This window comes from Passer domesticus, chromosome Z (assembly GCF_036417665.1).
Source record: "Passer domesticus isolate bPasDom1 chromosome Z, bPasDom1.hap1, whole genome shotgun sequence".
Taxonomy (NCBI): domain Eukaryota; kingdom Metazoa; phylum Chordata; class Aves; order Passeriformes; family Passeridae; genus Passer; species Passer domesticus.
The window spans coordinates 26,485,214-26,504,727 of NC_087512.1; the positions used below are offsets into that span (position 1 = coordinate 26,485,214).

The 19,514-nt window shown below is 40.9% G+C and overlaps 1 protein-coding gene across 2 annotated transcripts in view; it reads right to left on the minus strand.

Annotated features, from left to right (window-relative positions):
* The window catches only part of ARHGEF28 (Rho guanine nucleotide exchange factor 28), a 119,586-nt gene extending 103,709 nt beyond the window's left edge, over positions 1-15,877 (minus strand). For both annotated transcript variants that reach the window (XM_064403174.1, XM_064403169.1), the window contains exons 1-3: positions 15,828-15,877; positions 9,999-10,209; positions 8,853-8,896 (exon numbers count right to left, since the gene is read on the minus strand). The gene's annotated coding sequence lies outside the window, so the exon portion shown is untranslated. The remainder of the gene's footprint in view (positions 1-8,852; positions 8,897-9,998; positions 10,210-15,827) is intronic.
* Between the last annotated feature and the right edge of the window lie 3,637 nt (positions 15,878-19,514).

The window sequence follows — 19,514 nt, forward strand, 5'->3', positions numbered from 1 at the left end:
AATAGGGAAATTTTAGCAGTATGAAAATTCTAAATGAACCCAAATCAATCATATTCAAAACACTAATAGCAAGAAAAAAAGTTATAAATGTGCCTTTCCAATGTTCTGTGATGCTTTCGTAGTGTCCACCAGACCGATCTTGTCTACAGATTGCAGTAAATGCAGTTATGGACTTGCTAAAAAAGCAAGCACTCCAACTGAATTGAATGCAATGGGATTCAGCACACAATGAAACAGCAACACTGCATGCAGGGAAAGGAAGTTACAAACTGAAAAAAAAAAAAAAAAGAGAGTTAAAAGCTGAACATTTCTCTAGAAGCATTAGCTTTCTAACTGTATAGCTAAAAATATCCAAAACAAAAACAGGGTGGATTCTTCCCCCATTTAATAACTTAAAAGAAGAAGCAACTTTCTATCCAGAGGAATGCAATAAGCATAATTCCACATACATACTTCAAGACAAGCATGTGTTGATAGAGTTACATTTAATATTACATATTGTCCAAAAGCCCACACTTACACTTTTATAAAAATTAAATACACATGTAGAGTTGCTTCTAGAAAAGCCAGTCCTCTATTAATTCATACTGCAAAACTCCACCAGCACCCAGAGAACCTCAGTCATTTGCACAAGGCCAGTCTGCAGCCCCTGAACCTGTGGAAAAGACACTGCCAACATGCGGGAAGTGCACCCACCAAGGTGCTCCAAACCACATCAACTTCATGCACTGACTAGCTGCAGGTATTTCTTCAGTATGTGGAAGGTTTCTGAGAGATGCAGAGGATGCATTTGCACAGATACCTCCAGGCACAAGTAAGAATCATCACCCCCAGAGATGCTTAAGGCAATACAGCACACAGGAAGTCCATGGACTAGCAGCCGAGGCAGCCCTCTGTTCTTGTCAAAAGAGTGAGAAAAGGAAGTGTTCAGTGACCACCAAAACAAAATCTGAAGGATGCCTCTAGCAAGATCCCATCACTATCTTGAATAGAAAAGCATTAAAAGAGAAATTTCATAATGATGACAGATAAGCTTCCCTCTTTTGATATGAAAAAGCAGGAAGCTCCTCATTTTGTTTCAGATGCAGGGCCTTTTTAAAAGAAAAAGAAAGTACTGGTAGAAGTTACAGCCACCTTTTTCAGTAAGTAGCCCACAGTCCTTAAAAAATTAAGTACTCTGTTACATCCAAACTGACCACAAACGTACACTCCAAGCAAAGAAGGATGGAAGAGATACTGACAAATTAACTAGCTGATTCTCCTGCCTCACAACAGGATAAAAAGCTGCCCAAGTTTACTCCTCAGAGTTGGATTTTCCCCACCCTGCTTGAAAACACCACTCACACAGTCGCATAACACACAGCACAGTGAACTTCCTCCCACCCAAACAAGCCCTGTCTGGCTGCTCCCACCTTCTGTGCCTGGTACATACTTTGTGCTTCTTTAATGGCTTAACAAGTCTTTGGCCTTGATCAGGGGAAGAGATAAAGGATTGGTTTATGTTGTTGGGGTTTAATAGGAGATCATTCTTAAACCTTCTGAGTTTTCAATCAAGCTTATTGCAATACTCCCCTTTCAGTGACAATCTGAAATGCACCCACTGTCTTGGGAGTTTCTGAAATTGTATACACTGGCTTTTACCCAAAGCTGATGTCTCAAAATGAGTTACATCTTCTACCTCCTCACTAGCCTCAACAAAGGTTCACTCTCTTCAGAGACACAGACAGAAAAACAAGGGGTTTTGTTGAGAACTGCAAGATTTGCCTCCACCAAAGGAACTAGAATCCAACTGAATTTTAAAAAACATAACAAAGAAAAAAAATTCCTCTAAAAAGAAGAAACAAAGTAACAGGTCATGACATACATATGTCTGCAAATCTCTTGACATATGACTGCACACTGTTAAGCTGCCTCTAACATTACCCACTTTAAAAATCATGTATTAGACATATGCTTTTCATTCAGTGCACATGCAATATGTCCAGGTGCTTTCCAGGTCTTTATTTTCTATTGCATTATCTTACAAAAAAAAAAATTTACTTCTTCAGTCCTGAGGAGTTTCTTCTGTTTAGCCCCTGTTCCTCTCAACCAGTCCTTTAAGATACAGTCAATTTAAGATACAGCTGGCAGCAACACCACTTTCACGTCACCACAAGCAACATCCAGCCTCACTAACCTGACCCATGTCAGACCTGGAAACACAACCTCATTTTTGCTGAATTAGTGATGATGCCTTGTGGGGCTACCTAAAAACAGAGACCAGAAAAATTAAGGGAATAAGATGCAGTTACATTTATTGAAAGGCCTTCAGGTACATTTAGGGCAGACAAAGCCCCCCAGAGACTACACCCAGAATGGATGACAGGCCATGGGTTTTTATACTTATATAAATTTGGTCCATTTGCATTTTGGGGGTTAATCTTCCAACTACAGTTTCAGGTAATGAAGTCATTTACCCCAAGTTTGCATCCACCCCCAGCTCACTTTTGTTTACATTTCTCAGGGCCTGAGACAGTGAGGAGTCCTTGATTCCCAGGCCTGGAGAGGAACTGTTTTGTCTGGCCAAAATGGGAAAGCAGCAGCTAACACTCTATATGGAGTTTAGAGCTATACACTAAAGAATTGCAGGATTACAGATATTTGGAAAATATAAAAGCTAAAATCCTACGGCATCCGTGAGAGCATATGATACAGAGCTTATGCTAGCTTTGTGTTTTTATGCCTGCTCTATGTCAGCAGCAGTATAAGAGACAGTCATGGAACTGACTGTTCATGCAGAATTAATCTACCAGTGTTTTTAAACAATCTGAACCACAGCACAAGCCTATAGCAAATTAGCACTTTACATCAAACTGATTTTATTTTCCTTACCTTGCCACCATCAGTCTTAAAGCTGTGTTTAGCTTATTATCAAACTGTGACAACAGCTAAGTTGGACAAAAATTTTCAGAGTCTCATATGGTAGCAACATAACATAAACAAGTAATAAATAAATAAATAAATGGGATATATTTTAATTCTGGAACCACTGGATAAAAATAAAAATATCTGGAATGCTTTTATCAGAAAGGAGAGGGGAGAAAGCAAAAGAAATAGAAAAAAATTTAAACACATTGCCAAAACATACAATAATGTTCTTGGTCATCCAGCACTGAAAATATCATTCAGTGTTTTGCTGTGAGGGACACAACAACTTATGTTCATGCATAAATACAGTGGAATAAGGAAGCTTAAGAAAGAGCTGTTAACATAGGTCAGAAAATTTCTGCAATAAGAAAATTAACTTCCCTTCTGACATGCAGCTGCTGACTAAAAGAAAAGGAGTAATCTCAGTTGACTTGATTTAAAATATACAAATCAGACTGGTTATTATTCTCATTTCCTATGTAATATCAGGGCTCTGTTGTTGCAGACACTACACAAAAACACGTAAGCACAAAGTCCCTGCCCAGAAAAATCTCAATTTAAGGACTGAAGGGAAAAAAATTAATATACCAGTGGAACAAAAATTATCTGCCTGCTGATGGACACCCTTTGAAGCACCCATTCTTTTCTTTTATATCTTTTGAGAGGTCCCAGAAATAGGTCCCATTCTTTCAGATATATTTTCTCAGTTTCATTCTGGCAGCAAGCCTGCACCCAGAGGCCAGCCTGTGCATACTCTTTTGTGCATCCCCATGCTTCCCATGATGGACCTGACCAGGCTCCCAGAGCAGACAACAACAAATTACTCCTGACTCCAGCCAGAGCTGGATCAGCTCTGTGGAACACAGCTCTGTGCACTAGCAAAGGCATGCTGAAAGGCCAATACAAATTTACATTTTAAACCACACTTCTTTTTGTGTTTTGAAGTCTATGTATGGCAGTCATTTCAGCCTCACTGAATACACAGATAGGCCCAGAATTATGGCCAGATCCACCGCAAGAGCAAAGAACATGAAAGCACAGAATGGACAAGACAGGATAAAAATCATACTGAATGCCTAGCAAGAGCAAGGAATACAAAAGCTGTATCCAGCCCTGGAAAATTATCCCTTTCCACCCTTCTTCAAACATCAGCTACAGCATGGAGGAACTGGGAAGGCAGACAGCTTGGCAAGGGAGACAATCAACTACCCACAATCAATACTTAGTCCTACTGCACCTTCCCACTCAAATCACGCCAAAGCATGCTGGAATAGTGTTTGGCACTTTGCAGACCCAGCCCAGGCAAAGACCATCACTGAGCTTACCCAAAGTCTGAGAGTCTCCAGGCCCTCAGACACTGTTGCTGCAAGCAGCCTGGTGCCACATCCTACTCTCTTCCCTTCCCAACCCAGCCAGAGAATCCCTCCAAAACCTCCCTGCAGGAATACTTCTATACATCAGTATTAAGCACCTCTCTCTCCTTGGCACCTACACTTCACCTAGGAAGCTGTAACACTGTCAGAAACAAAATTGTCCCCAAGTGAAAACACTGGAGCAGGGACACCTTAAGAGGGAGACTGTGTATAACAGAACACAGGAGAAGTTAATTAAGCTTAGACCTTGAGGACTTTAAGCCAGCTCCAGTGGTTGTACATAGGAGCATGTGATACCTTAGGAATGTACATTTTGAGAACAGTAAGCACCTTGCAGCACAAGAGCAAATGGAAGTTCTAATTTCCAGGAGATCTTGAGTCCTGAAGGCAGAAGCCTGTGCTTCTGCCTCTTCACAGAGAATTAACACCCAGAAGTTCCTCTGGAAAGACAATGCATAACCTTCAGCACCATCTCCTGGGGAGATGAGGTCCCTTTGGTGGGACTCCGAGAATATACCCTGCAGCTCAGCATTTATTTATCTCTCCTGCTCCCATGGGAAACATCCATAAGGCTCCTAGCAGAGAATAATTTACAAACTTCTGAGAACACTTATTTACTGCTCTTGGGAGCTCACTACCTCCACAGTATGTTTGTTCCATGGCAGTAAGGTATTTCTTTGCCAATATCAAAGATCAAAGCTAGTAATCAATAACATTTCTTTAAAATTAACAAAAACCAGTTACCTACCATTAAATAAGAAAGAATGCTTTTCCATGACGGAGATTTGTTTCTCCTCACTAAAAACTGCTTACAATAGGAGGAACAACATACATAAATTCTTTAATATCTGAAGAGTGCCTCATATTTTGGTTTTATCTTTATGAAAGATGTTTCATGAATAGCCTTTTTTTCCTGAAGATAGTGAGGTTTTATTCCACATGCTGTCTTAAGTACACAAGGAAATTAAAAACTCAACTTGCTGCTCCTCTTACAGATAGAATTGGCTAAATATAATTTTATTTCTATCAGTTTTAAAAAAGCATAATTTAGGAGGGCAAAAGCTACTTACATTCAAGTTCTATATACTTAAATGATGTATTAGCATTAAAAAAATAGATGTATATGAACTGTCAGTGTATTCTTGGCTACTCAATCTTGAAAACTAGATTGGCTTATAAAGAGTAACTTTATTGAGTGGTTAACAGTAATTTGCTGCCTAGAAGGCAGAAACAGGCCACTCAAATTAACTGAGGAAATGTGCTTCAAATACTTGATTTTCTGTTTCATTACCAGTTATTTTTTAAATCATGGCACTGATGTGTGCTGTAACTAGATGTTAATGCACTGCTACCACCAAAATTAAATACAGAAGAAGTGTATTAAATAATGCATTTTCAAAATGTAGTAATTGCATAGAGTATTATCAAATGATATTTCACAAAAATTATATCAAATCAGCAAGGTCCTTGAACTTTCGGAACACATTCCCTCTTAGGTAACAAAACAGAACAGCCATCACTAGCCAATGAGATTACACATACTATTTTAGATTTGTCAAGAAATTCAGTAATTCAGTGTCACGCTTCATGCTGAAGTGTGACAGTTTGAAGTAGCCACACTGTATGGACACATGCTCCAGCTGTGTTAACAGCTGCTCACATACAGTGAATCAATAAATATCCTACATATAATCTTTAAAATGTGTATTATAAACACAAACCTGCAGTTATTCTCAGATAATGTGACAGGAAATACAAACCTCGCAAAACAGGCATTCTTACCACAAAGAAGAGGGTAAAAACCCAGTGGATGTAGATGCTGAGCATGTTTACATACAGTGTGAAAAGCATCCTCATTTCGGACCCAGCATACAGCAGATTTCTCCTTCTCTCAATGAACAAAACCTATGCTTTCACAGAAGCTGAAGAGATCACTTCCTATCTTTTGATCTCTTCCACTTTTCTTGTGGAAAACAATGTTTTAGAACCATATGCTGACAACTTCAAAGTTACATGTGAACAATGTGCAATTGCCATGACATGGTATTCTGGAGTTCCAGAGAGATACCTAAATTCACAGCAGTACAAGTATTTGTCATGTTTCCTCAGTTTTCCAGACGTGTTTTCTCTATCCTTGATTATGGAACATGAAAGCAGCATTCAGGTGATGGAGATAGAAGAGCATTAGACAAGCTCAGCTTGTCAGACAACTGCTTAATGAAAACTGACAAAGGAACTGAATAATCAGAAAGGGCTTTCATGTTTAATTTAAATGCTGATTTGATTATGTTTTCCAACAAAATCACTCAAATAAAACAGAAGCAGTTGGAAGGAGTTTCCAGAACTTATGAAATAATTGGATCTAACTAAAGAAGATAAATGTAACTGCCCTCACTCAAGGACTTTTTCAGGACACTCAGAACTCTTTGATCTTCCCAAACACACTGCAAAGGCACTCCAATTATGAACAATACTGTGATGTGCAAGACTGTGAAGCTGCAACACTTTCAGGCACCAACTCATTAGATTAACTACATCATCCTCATATGGTCACTATAAGATCTGCTAAGATTTCTCCAAGTTTCAGATGTAGGTTGAAAGAAAACTTTCCATCTTTCCCACACATACGCACAGAAATAAATATAGGAGACTATTAAAAAAATTACTACAACCTCAGGTTCTGGGAAATTCACCCCAGGTGCTCCCACTGCAAATCCCTGGTTATCCATTTTTCTCCACTAACCTCAGTCATGTTAGGACACTGGGGACCCACATGAAAGACACCATCTCCATCTGCTGCCCCCACAAGAAAATGAGTTGGTGGCAAGTCAAACTGCTCTCAATGGATTTCTAGCAAATTATGAGCCCCCTCTGGGATTTAACCACCTGCATTGGTGAGAGGCTGAAGACCACAACTGGAAAGTTACCAAAGCACAGATAACAACCAGCATAGCTTAGATCTGGTACAGACTCTCACTTGTGCAAAGCTTGGGGTGAATGTTCTCAACTAAAATCACATTCTCCCATCTGACACACTACAAGTGATTAAAGCATTCCAAGCCTCCCCCTGGTGAGTCCCTTGTTCATAAGAGATGTACCATTATTAGTCTTCAAATGCACTTTCCACTTCTTACTGGCATAAATAACAGGTAGGAAAATTCAATCTTCCTACATAATTACTGAATTCTTCTTGGCACTAACCAGCATCTCCCAAATCCAATTATGTCAATAAATTTACATATATTCTGTAAGCCTACATCTGACTCATAGGTTTATAATCAAAGTACTAAAGTATCCTTAAGCATGACACTTAAAGACTATCACTTGTAATATCTTTCTCTCTACCCTAGGAGCTCTTGCAGTGCCCGTATATCTTTATCTCTCTATGTTAATCTTCCCCTTCTTTATTGTCCATAAGAATTTCCTGTGAGACACCGTATCAAATGTTTCATTTTCAACAACCTGGATTAAAGCCACTGCACTGCCCTTTGCAAAGTGGTCCGTTATCTTATTATGGGAAGATACCAGATCAGTCAGATCAGGTATCACCATGTCCCTTATTAATTTTCTTGTAAAAATTTGTTTTTAAAGCCTTGCACCACGCAATAAACATCACATGAGCAGGCCTCAAAAATACTTTTCTCCTGATGCCTTTAAAGATACTGCACCAAATCTTTGCAAGCCTGAGGTTTCAAGTCTGAAGCTGACAAATAGAATGAAAAATCATGCTGGTGCATTACCAATCATACGTCCCTTCAATCCTCCAGGGCACAATTGTTTGTATTCCTCCTTTTCCATCCCCATGGCTCTACAATAAGCAGATAATTGTTTCAGTTCTTTCTCTGTTTCATCTTTTCCCACCCTTTTGAAAACCATTCACTGTTCTCCCATTTTCCTGGTAGGCGTCATCCATGTACCCCTGCTACCCTCATTGCAAAGGAGAACAGGTATAAAAAACACAATTACTTTTTTTAATAATAACTGTTAGAGTTCCCAAGTTTTAATACTCACAACCACATCCCCTTGAAGGTACAAAATAAATTTAAATTACTTAATATATGTCCTCAATCATGTTACTACTTGTTTTTTAACTTGGAGTTAAATCTATTTTAAGCAATTATTTCAGGTTTTGCAGAAAAAAAATTCATTTGGTTATAAATTTCAACTTTTTTTTTTTTTACATAACACAGAATTTCCTGCTTTATGGAAACGGAGAGAATGGTAGTTTGGAATTCTGTAAGGAAAAAACCAACCAAAAATTGTCAGAAAGTGAATGAGAGGTGTCTCTTCTCAGGCAGTAAAACTGCCTTTGAAAACTTCAATTGAGAATACTGAAGGAGAACAAGTTAATTATCACAAAGGGCAAATAAGTTAAAACTTCCTTCATAGAGCTAAGCTGCACTACTGGAAACTATCACTTTTACACATGCCTCATCTGACAGCAATGTTCAACAACCTCCAGTCTCAGAAAATCAGAGAATGGATTTTAATTTCATTCACCCTGATTTTGAATGAGCTATTATCCAAAAGAAAGCAAGTCTCTAGGCAGAAGCCTAGTGTTTAAGGACTTACATAAAGAGGTACTTCAGAGCAGCTTAAATCCATTGTCACAGCATCTACAAACAGAATAAACCAGTGAAATTATTACACACCCATGATGAGGCCTTGATAAAATGTGCAATTCATGTCTGCAAATTAGGTCAACATCTTCCAGAACTGGGACAGGGGGAAGATGGGGGAAAGGATATTCAGTTTATCAATTGCCCCAAATCCCCCCAGACGGAGAAAACACTGGTGAAATAATGTCTCTGTAAGGCTGAGGAGAGGTGGCTGGTATTAGTTGATATTTCAGGTAAGAGAAACAGTGCATTTCAGGTAAGAGAAACAGTGAACAAAACAGGTCGGGCTGAGCCCAGCCACTGAGACACTGCTAGCTGCCCCCAGTTAAGTAGTGGGAATTTCAGCACTTATCTCTAGAAGCAAAAAATTAAACTGCATGGTGGCAACTTTTACTCCCCACCAATATCCCAAGTGTCTGGTGTTGATTTTTTTCAGCAACTTTATAGAAATCATCCTCAAGACAGGTTGCTTTAACTGCCATAAACAGCAAACAGCAAATTACTGAGACAAGACATCACCAGATCTAATACAACGACACTCATCACAGCAACTCTGATTTCCATAATTATATTTGAGATTCACTACACCCTCAAAATTCATAGCCTAAAAATAGTATTCCTTTCAAATGGGAAAAGCATACCAGGAGCAACACCTTTACAAGCAGCAAGGTGGGCTCAACAACTATGCACAAGTCTTCTTCAATTGGCTGAAACGGGCTACAAAAAAAGACAGCCCTTCTTAAGAGAAGGCTGTCTCATCTCAGATGTGGCCTTGTTTTTACAGCTGAACAGTTTCCAAGAACAACACAGTTGTGCACCTCATTGCATGTTAATGTATATATACAGCATTGTATGAGTCAGATAGGATTTGAGAAGTTCCCTGCAGACAAATGCAGAAATTAAATGCATGGCTTCAATTGAAGCCAAAGATTACTATCCATGCATATAGTCCTTTTAAACCCCAAATTTGTTAATTCTCATCTTGGGTGCCCATCAATTCAAATACATTCACAAATCCACACATTCCTGCCATCCTAAAACAAAGCAAAATCCTTTACAAAATCACTGGTCACAAAGATTCAGCCAAAAACATCCAAACCTTTCATACTGTAAGAAAAAGATATCCAGGAGAACACTAATCCAGCCAGCCTATTCAGCACTGAGATTCAGACAGAGGGGTCTCTTATTTTCTGTGGAGGAAGGAGGCATCCTCCAGCTGACTCCAAGGCATCTCACTTCAACAGACAAAGCTCTGCAGTTTCCAGCAACAGCATCCTGAGCTTAAGTGCACCAGCGCAGGAAGCACAGCCCTGTTGGTACAGAAGAAAACAGGGTTACAAGAGAAGTTAAGAAACAGTAACATTAGTTCCACAAGGAGTAGTTTAAGAGCCTTTCACAAGTGTTAACTGACAGAATAGAGGACGAACATCAGTATCTATCCCAGACCTCACGATTACTGCTGCTCTTCTGAAGTGGGCATCACTTCATGGCTGTCTGAAACAAGAGACACATCAGTCTGACACCACTGCTCTATTCCACTGTATAAAACTCCTCCACCTACAATGGTTCTCAATCTTTAAAGGAACACATCCAAACTAAAATCCACCATCTCCACTGCAAGAAAACATGAGCACATTTCAGTCATTATACCATGCCAAGTGAGCAAGAACTACTCTTGGATGCTTTAGTCAAATTATTATTCTGACTCCCAAAGCCTTAAGAGATGTATCTCAACATCTACCTCCTCTGCAAGGATGAGATAGGCAGGTATGCAGTCTAGTCCACCTATTCTACAGGAAGTGTTAGCAAGAAAACATAACTTAAGTCTTCCTTTGGAGTATAAAAATTGCATCACCAGCACAACAAACTTATTTTGTATTGGCAAATACAAACACAACTCATTGGAGAGATGGTGCCATCCTGGCTTCCCTCCACCCTTTGCTTGCATCACACTGTGGATCCCCTGGGAGCCTGAGCAATCAGAAATACTAAGTACCTAGCTCAACATGAATCCTGACTGGATGAATAAGCTCATCAGAACCAGTCAAGGTTTTTCAGACAGCACTGACTTGAACCATGCTGAAAGAGTATCAGTACTTTCCCTGTGTACTTGCCTGACAAAGCAACTTAAAATGGATTCCTGGATGTAAAGGAGTACCTAATGGTACTCGTTGCTTTCTGCAGAAGAATCAATAAATATCAACACACAGCACCAAGTGACTTCTTTTGCTTTTCTCACACTCTGAAGAATGGTGGTTGTTTAGAAAAAAAATTCACATTAATGGCTCACGTCTTTCCGCTGTCTGGGGCTTACAGTAACACAGCCTGGCTGCTGGAAGTGGCTGGGAGAGGCAGGAAGAAGAGGATGCACGTAGGGAGGAAATACTCAGCTCTGGCTACAGCACAGCACTTGTGCAACCTCCATTTCAGATCAAGGGACTGAAAGAGACACCATCACATACAGCTCACTACTCACCATTCACCTCCTCTGTACAGCAAAGAACTGCCCACGTCCACAAAAGGCAGGGCCCCCAGTGCACACAGGGTGCCACACAGACAAATCCCCTCCAGTGCTAAGGCAGACTCCTATCCCACACAGCAAGGGCAGGGTCGAGCTCCCAACATCATGAATGCACAGAATTTCATGGAGCAACACCTGATCCCTTCCTCTGACATCTGTGCCTGTGACACAGAAACCAGCATGAGGCACATCTAGCAAACAGGTCTGGTTTCAGACATTGCCCACACTGCCAATGAGAGCAGTAGCAGAATTCATCCATACATACAAAAAAACCCCTTCTCAGCATCCAGTTTAGCAGTTAATTTAATAAAATCATATCTTGTAAGGTGACGCAAACTGGAAAGACTTGCAGCAGAGATGTCAGTCATAGTTGGAGTATATAATTCCGATATTCTCCACCCACTATTTTATTTATTGGTTGTCAATTATGGAACCATCATACATTCAAATTTTTTCAACATTATAAATTTTAGCATTTTACAGCATGGGTTCCCCAATTATCATTATATGTTAGAAGGACCACAATAAAAAAAAAAAAATGGAAAATAAAAACATCCATTATTTACTTAACTGCATTGTAAGACATCAGTTAGCAAACATTTTTGCTCTGTACACATCAAGAAATTAGATAAGGGGATGCATTATTTAAGTATCAGCAGAGAGGCATTTCTACCTGATGACAAGGTGACCCTCCAGCCAACACTGTGACTGCTACTGGCTGTCCTAGCACTTACTGTCTATACAGCATTTTCCTAATCACAGAAGGGCACTTCCTGATCCTACAGCAACCCAGCTCATAACCATCAACTTGACTCTTTCCTCTTCCCTGTAAATAAAGCATATCACTGTGGAAGAAGAGACAGAAAGGACTCTGGCTTTCATGCTGCTCTGCAATCCAGCAGTCACTTGTACAAACTTCGCTGAACTTCATGCTCTGTGGCTGCCCCAGCAAGCCTCCACAGCTCATTAGGCTGCACCAGATCAGTTTGTGCAAAAATACTGTGCCTTACAGACAGATGCAAAGTGTGAGCAGTGCTATAAAACATGAATTTCATACTCCCATATATCAATTCAAAGGTAGCAACACATAAGGTCTTCGCTTGTACTCTGTTTGCTACATTCTCCTTTCAGATCACAATTCCACACCTCTATACCACAGACCTGCTGATACGTAACAGCAAAGCAACTGACTGAATGCCAAAAATATCATACTGTGTAAATAAACCCTGAATGATGCTGCAGAGGTGCCCTGGAATTCAATTCTGCCTTTTTAACTACGCTTCTTTTTGGTGATGGTCACACTGAAACTCGTGCCTGTAAAACACTAAGTACTAGTCTTATTACCAATATATCAAGACAGGCACATTAAATCACTATTTGTGATCAACCAAAACAACAGTAAAGCAAGGACACATCCCACCCAGAGGCCACTGGAAGGCAGGCAGGAATCACCAGAGAATAATTTATAATGCTTTAAAATCCAACATATTTGTCTTAGCAAAATGTCTTGAAGAAGTCTAGCAGCACATGCAGATCACGAGGTCTTTCACTGAGCTCTCTTCTGCTTGCTGACTATGTAACTAACCATTACCACCATTTTATTATTTTTGACCATGCAAATAGTCTGTTTATACTTCTCAGATCTTAATGCTCATCAAAACCTGTGAGATTTCAGTATGGTGTTCAAGACAAGCCAGTGCCAATTAACAACACTCCTCCCACAGCTAGCACTACAAAAGTGCTACAACAGAACTAAACTGTGTTCCTGAATTTATAAATTCCATCTGAGTTACACTGCACTAGAGCACCAAAGGCTCACTCACAGCTTCCCCAGCACCAGGAACTACTGCACAGCCATCAGGTCAAATGTGGTACAGAACATTCTTTTAAGTACATACCTTTGTTCTGGACCTGACTAAAAGATCTTGGACAAAATAAATGAAAGGAAAAAACTAGCAAGCTGAAAATGCATGCATAATAAATACTACATTCCCAAAGTCAGAGATTTAACTTTACAGCCAAGGTTTTTGATATGATCTTTCATTTTTCCACTAGAGCCTCCTGAACATCTAGAGCACTGGGGGATAGGGAGGGGACAAAGCAGAGCCCTCAGCTCATATCTTCACAAGCACATTCATTTACTGCCTTCTAACACTACTCAGACTGAGAGGCGAAATAAACCTTTGCCTACCACATTTATCATGAAGCAGTTTGCACTAGTGCTGACTCCTTCACCAGACATTAGCTGCTCTTGAAGGCAACTGAACAGAAGAAGTCCAGCTAACCACCTTTTAAAATATCACTCTTCAAAACAATTTGAGACAAACAGAAGCTTAAACCTTATTAAAAAAAAAAAAAAAAAACACTCCATTCAGGGCTATTGAAGTAACAAAATACACACAAATTAATTTGTTAAAAGCATGGAAATTTTGTGATCCTTAGAAGGGAATTCAAGAGTCTCCAAGAAAAGACCACACTTCTTCACCTTTAAAGAACAGTCTTGGGTTTTAAAATACAGAAACAAAATTTCTCTTCTGACAGAAGCCTGCTGTTGAGGTTGGCAAAATATATTATTTATGTATCCCTATATTCACTTAACTAATGTAGCATTTTCATTTCAACTAAAAAAGAAAATGGGGCCCTAGAGTTTAGAAATCTTAAAAATGTGAAATATGAGTTATACATTACTGAAAGACAAAAATAAAATCAAATGTATTACTGAGGTTACTGAAACAAATAAAATATGTTTGATAATGTGGTGGGACACCTGTCTTACCTCACTCCTTTTAACACCTGTTTTGACAGACAGTAGCTTTCTAATAATGAAATTGTTAATGGCTTTACCATATACTACTCCCTAGTTTGGGCACTGTGAACCCATGGGACCAGAGCAACAGCAAAACCTTTAAAGAGTTCGTGCAGCACACTTGTACAGCTGAATGACAAGGTAGCAGAGAAATGGACCAGAAATGTTTGGTTCTACAAATGCATACAAATGGGGGCTCCAGTGCTCTCTTGAGACATTTCATCATCCGTCAGGCCTGGCCACCCACCAAACTGCTACAATTAACAAAGTAAGAGGATATTCTCTGTATTTAAAGATACTTTTGTAACTGGTATTCTGCCTTCATGGACAGCTAGAACTGTGCAACAAGCACTACACTAAGAACTAGAAAAAAAATTTATACCCAAATTCATTAAACATAATTCTAATAATCAAATCAGCAGCTTCCATTGAGAAGGGCAACTATTCCACCTTATAGTCCTCTTTTAACTATTAATGGAGTTTGGTGGCATCTGCTTGTCTTAAAGACGCTAAGCCTGAAAGATACAACTCAATTAGTGGTACGAAAATCTGTAAGTTTTTGAAAATTCTGTAAATCATTGGAATACATGCCTAATTTGCAAGCTAACTGAGAAGGCCAGATGAGCTGCCTATTATCATGACACACCTACACAATCACTTTCTTTGTTACAGTTAGTATTCAAACCCATTATGGAAAAACAAAAGATTTTAAGTAATTCAATATTTCCACCAGATGCTGTCCTGTCAATTTTTCATACCGAATTCACAGAATACAGTTCAATCTTTACTTATGTAGAAAAATCCCTCTTAGTAAAATGCCCCCTGTTATCCTATTTCCACAATGTGCAGTAAAGAGCAAATCACTTCTGTAAAATAAAACATCTGGTAGGTTTTCAGTCACATCTGTGTGCCTTAAAAGATTTATGAGAAGAATTTCATCCATTTTTGTATAGGATCAGATACATAGGCAGGAATTAAGTCCATAAAAATGAAGTAGGATTTTCAGAGCCTGACACATCTCTAAACTGCACACAGCCGTGCCCCAGTTAAATACTACCAAGAACTGCTTTGAAAGGTGTTTCTCAGAATTTTACCATTATAAAAGCATTCATTTCCTTTACATTTTTGGCTACTAAAAAAGTTAAGAGTAACGTAGTTTAAAACTTCTTTTGCTCTATATGAGAAAGTCAAGCACCTTTATGATCAAGACCGAATACCTTGTCCTCACTGAGACAAAAAATGGAAGAAAGAAAAAAAAAAAGAAAAAAAAAAAAAGTAGTTCACTACTTTGTACGGCAAAGTAGTGAACTTAAAACAGGAAAATAAACAACAACATATATTTTAAAACAACAACAACACACTCTACTACTCAAATCCCTCTTCGCATTTTGGGGCTCTGAAGGCGAATGACAGCGCCCGCAAAGGCTTTGCGCGGACACCAGCGGAGCCCGCCCGGGCGCCCCGCGGTCCCACCGGCGGAACATCGCCGCAGCTTCTCGGAGCTGGACGCTGCGCTCCGGCCAAGGCTCGGCACGCTCCCCCGCTCCCCTGGCAGCGGGTGCCGGGCCGCGCTCGCCCTGCGCGGGCAGCGGCCGCCTTACCTACGGGCAGAGTGCGGGACAGGCCCCGCCGCCGCCGGGCAGGGAGCGGGAGGGCAGGGAGAGGAGCGGGGCGGGCAGGGAGCGGGAGGGGCAGGGAGCGGAGCGGGGCGGGCAGGGAGGCGGTGCTGCCGAGCCGCCCGCGGGAGCTGCGGGACGGCCCGGGCCCGCGGCTGCACCGCCCCAGCCCCGGCGGCCCGCGGGACGAGGCAACAAAGGCGCCCAGTGACAGCCCCCGGCGCCGGAGGCTCCCGGAGCGGACAGCGGAGCCCGAGGCAGCCGCCGCAGCTCGACGGGACAGGGAGCCCCAGCCAGGCGCGCTCGGGAGGGAGCGCTGGCCTCTCCCGCGGGATGCCGGGCGGGCGGGCAGCCCCGCGCTCCCGCCCGGTGTCCGGAGCGCTCCGCTCCGCGCGCCCGCAGTCACCAGCGCTCGGCTGGCAGCGGAGCCGGCTGATCAGCCTGCTGCCCGGCCTTGCACTCGTGTTTCGTAGTGCACGGACCCCGACATACCACGCCACAGCTTAGCTTCTCAGCTGCCACGTACACATGATATGTAACTTCACCTGATCTTAAAACCATCTGATCTTGACTCCCTACGGGTTTTCTGCCAACCTCTTTCACTGGTTAAGGACCGTGAAGGACTGAAGATGTGCGGTTATGAGTACCAGGGACTGGGAAATTTCCTCTTGCTGCACTGTAACTTAATTCATAACCTGTCTGCTGTAGATGGACAGCATATTTTATTTGTAGCAGCAGTGTTAGACTAATATTAAGCAAATTAGATAGCTGTAACAGAACAGAGGTCGAAAAGATACCTCCCTGTGAGAGATGAAATAGGATTTTGGTTCAGCCCAAAAGAGCCACGGGCTAAACAAAGGACAAGTGTTAATTCTGGTTTGTACTTGTTACCTATGGTTTAGGTATGGTTTATTTGATCTGCTCATTGTGCCTGTTAAGTGCCCTTGGGAACCAGTAAAGAAGCAATGTTGAATACATAACCAAAAAAGGAGAAAGGTGAAAGGTGCGGGGGAAAGAAGGGCGGTGGGGAGAGACTCTTAAGTCCCTGAGTACCAAACCAATGGGAAAGGGGTCTGGGACCCTTCCCCTCGCTGGCTAAGGAAGGGTATAAAAAGGTTGCTATTGAAACAAAGTGCTTTGTGGTATTATCTGAGGGAGGAGGGGAATGTGCCTGACTCCACCAACTCATTCATATGAATATTTTTGCTTTGAAGACGTGTTCCCCTCTCAATTCTGTGGAAAAGTGAGTTACTTTTCAAAACCCTAAAGGAGAGAAAGAAGCCAGTAAAACCTCTTTACCATCTTGTGTCTTTCAGCAAGAATTTCATGGCTTTACATAAGTGTCAATTCATTTTTAAAATTTGAAACTTTTCATTGTTTTTGCTTTGTGTGGCTGATCATATTAAAAAATTATCTGTGCAAGGAAGCAGGGACAAAAGTCCACAACTCCAAAATTACAGAGAGAACCTCCTGGTTATGGGGTGATCAGGAGTTTGGAAAGTTAAACTTACCAGAAGGAAAAGAGGTACAGGTTGATGGGGTGCAGCGAGGTTAGGGATGGCTTGCAACCATCTTATAGCACCTTTCCTCAGCATCCAGCCCCAGCATACTTTACTGGAAACATACATAAGGACTGCTGTACTTCAGTTGCTACATTCACTCACCACTGAATATAGCAAGCCATCCACCTGCATTTTGTCTTAGAAAAAAATACAAACATAGGCACATCTGCAGCAGATCTAGACCTATGATGATAATGCCAAATACTGACAAGTGAAAAAGTTACAAGAATTATTATTATGGTTAATTTACATAGTTTTCAATGTACTGTCAGGCCTCATTTCCAGAGGAAACCACCTCCTGCTTTTCTATCATGCAAATAAGGACTTAGGCAAGCTTATTGTATGCGTTCGGACTATGTATCTAGCAAAACTTATGACAAGCAAGTTTCTATAAATCACAGTGAAGTAATAAAGGAAAAAAAAATATACACTGCAGACACATCCAAGCATCAATCAAATTATTGTCACCTAGGGCTTCTATGTCGCTGGGTAATGTTACTCGGTTTTTCACAATGTGCCAAATGGTTTCTGCTATTGGCTACTGAAAACAGCTGAAGGGAAAGAATCTTATTTGACAACTACTACCTTAATTAATAATAATCTGAATGTTTAGATGAGTGCTTAGCTTTCAACACACACACACAAAGTAATGTTACAAAATAGTAATAGCAATAGTAATGTTACAAAATACAATATCATCAGCAAGGAGGCAGTGAGGTGAGGTTTTCTTGAGCTTAGTAGTATTACTACTGCTTAGAACTTGTTTACTACTACTCTTCTAACTCCACCCTGCTCTCCAAGTGAACTTACAAAATTATAGTCCACATCCACTGGCTTTCCATTGTTAATTAGGTGGTTGAGCTTGACATAAAGGGAAATTAAATTTGTCAAGGAGGACCTTGCCCTCATGAGCCCTTGCTGATAAGTGATTGCATTGTCACTCCACTGTTTTTCAGTAACTGCTGGATTACCTTACCCATAATTTTACCAAGCACTGCAGTGAGAGGGACATTAATTACCAGCATTCTTTCTCACCTTTCTTGAAAACTGAGACAGTATTTGCCACTTGAAGTAGATTGGGACCTTTCCAGACTCCCAAGGTAGTTGAGTAGTATGGGAGACAGATCCTGAAATAACATCAGCCACTTCTTTCAGTACTCTGGGATGAATCTCATTGGGGCCCATAAATTTATGCACACCCAGCTGAAGAAGCCTCAGACAAGTTCAGAGTTAGCTGGGGAGTTCATTGTCCCCCTAGCTGCGGCCTTCTTGGAGAGACCTCTGTTCATCCACAGCCTATGACCGGTGTTGAAGACAGAAGTGAAGGAGGCATTAAATGCCTCTGCTCTGTCTACATCCCTATTTGTGAGGTAACTGACCGTCATGGTCAAACTCACCAGGAAGTGAGTTTCTAGAAAAGTTGTGGTCAAACCAATCAGTGGCCAAATTTAAAATTAGCACTTGTTGTAGCCACTAGGGATCTGAATACGCCTCTGAGAACACACAAGGGTTAAGGGCAGAAGATTCCCAGAAAACTTCCTCTTTTAGATCCAGTGGTGAGTGGAGTCTGAACCTTTCCCCTGCCCAGCTGTGTCTGGGTGGGGGAGGGGGAGGCCATGCAGCTTGTAGGGAGGGAGGCCGGAGACCCTGCAAGGTGCAGGGGTAAAAGAGACTTAAAATGTTTAAGCAGCACCCCCGGAGAGAGTGATAGAGACTGTGCTGGCAGCACAGCTGGCCAGAAGTAAAAGAGGCAACAAGAAAAAGTGCCCGGCAACTATAAGAGTTCTAAAGACAGAAGCAAAAATTTTAACCCCTTCTTAAAATAATAGAAACCTTACAAATACTAATCCTCCTGAATCAAAATGAAAAGAAAGAGATAAAACATGACAAAATAAGCAAGTGTGAGAAAGGATTCTTCTTACTTCTTCTAACTTAAGTAGGAAAAAATGATAGAGTAGCCTTGAGCTAAACTCTTTCTTGTATAGCCATAAACAAACCCATGTTTTTCCTGTGACCCAAAGACTGTATTTAAGAAAAAGCAATACCTTCAAGTCAAAAGTGAAACAACAGCATGAACAGAGACATCTGAAGAAGGTGTAGATGCCCTCTG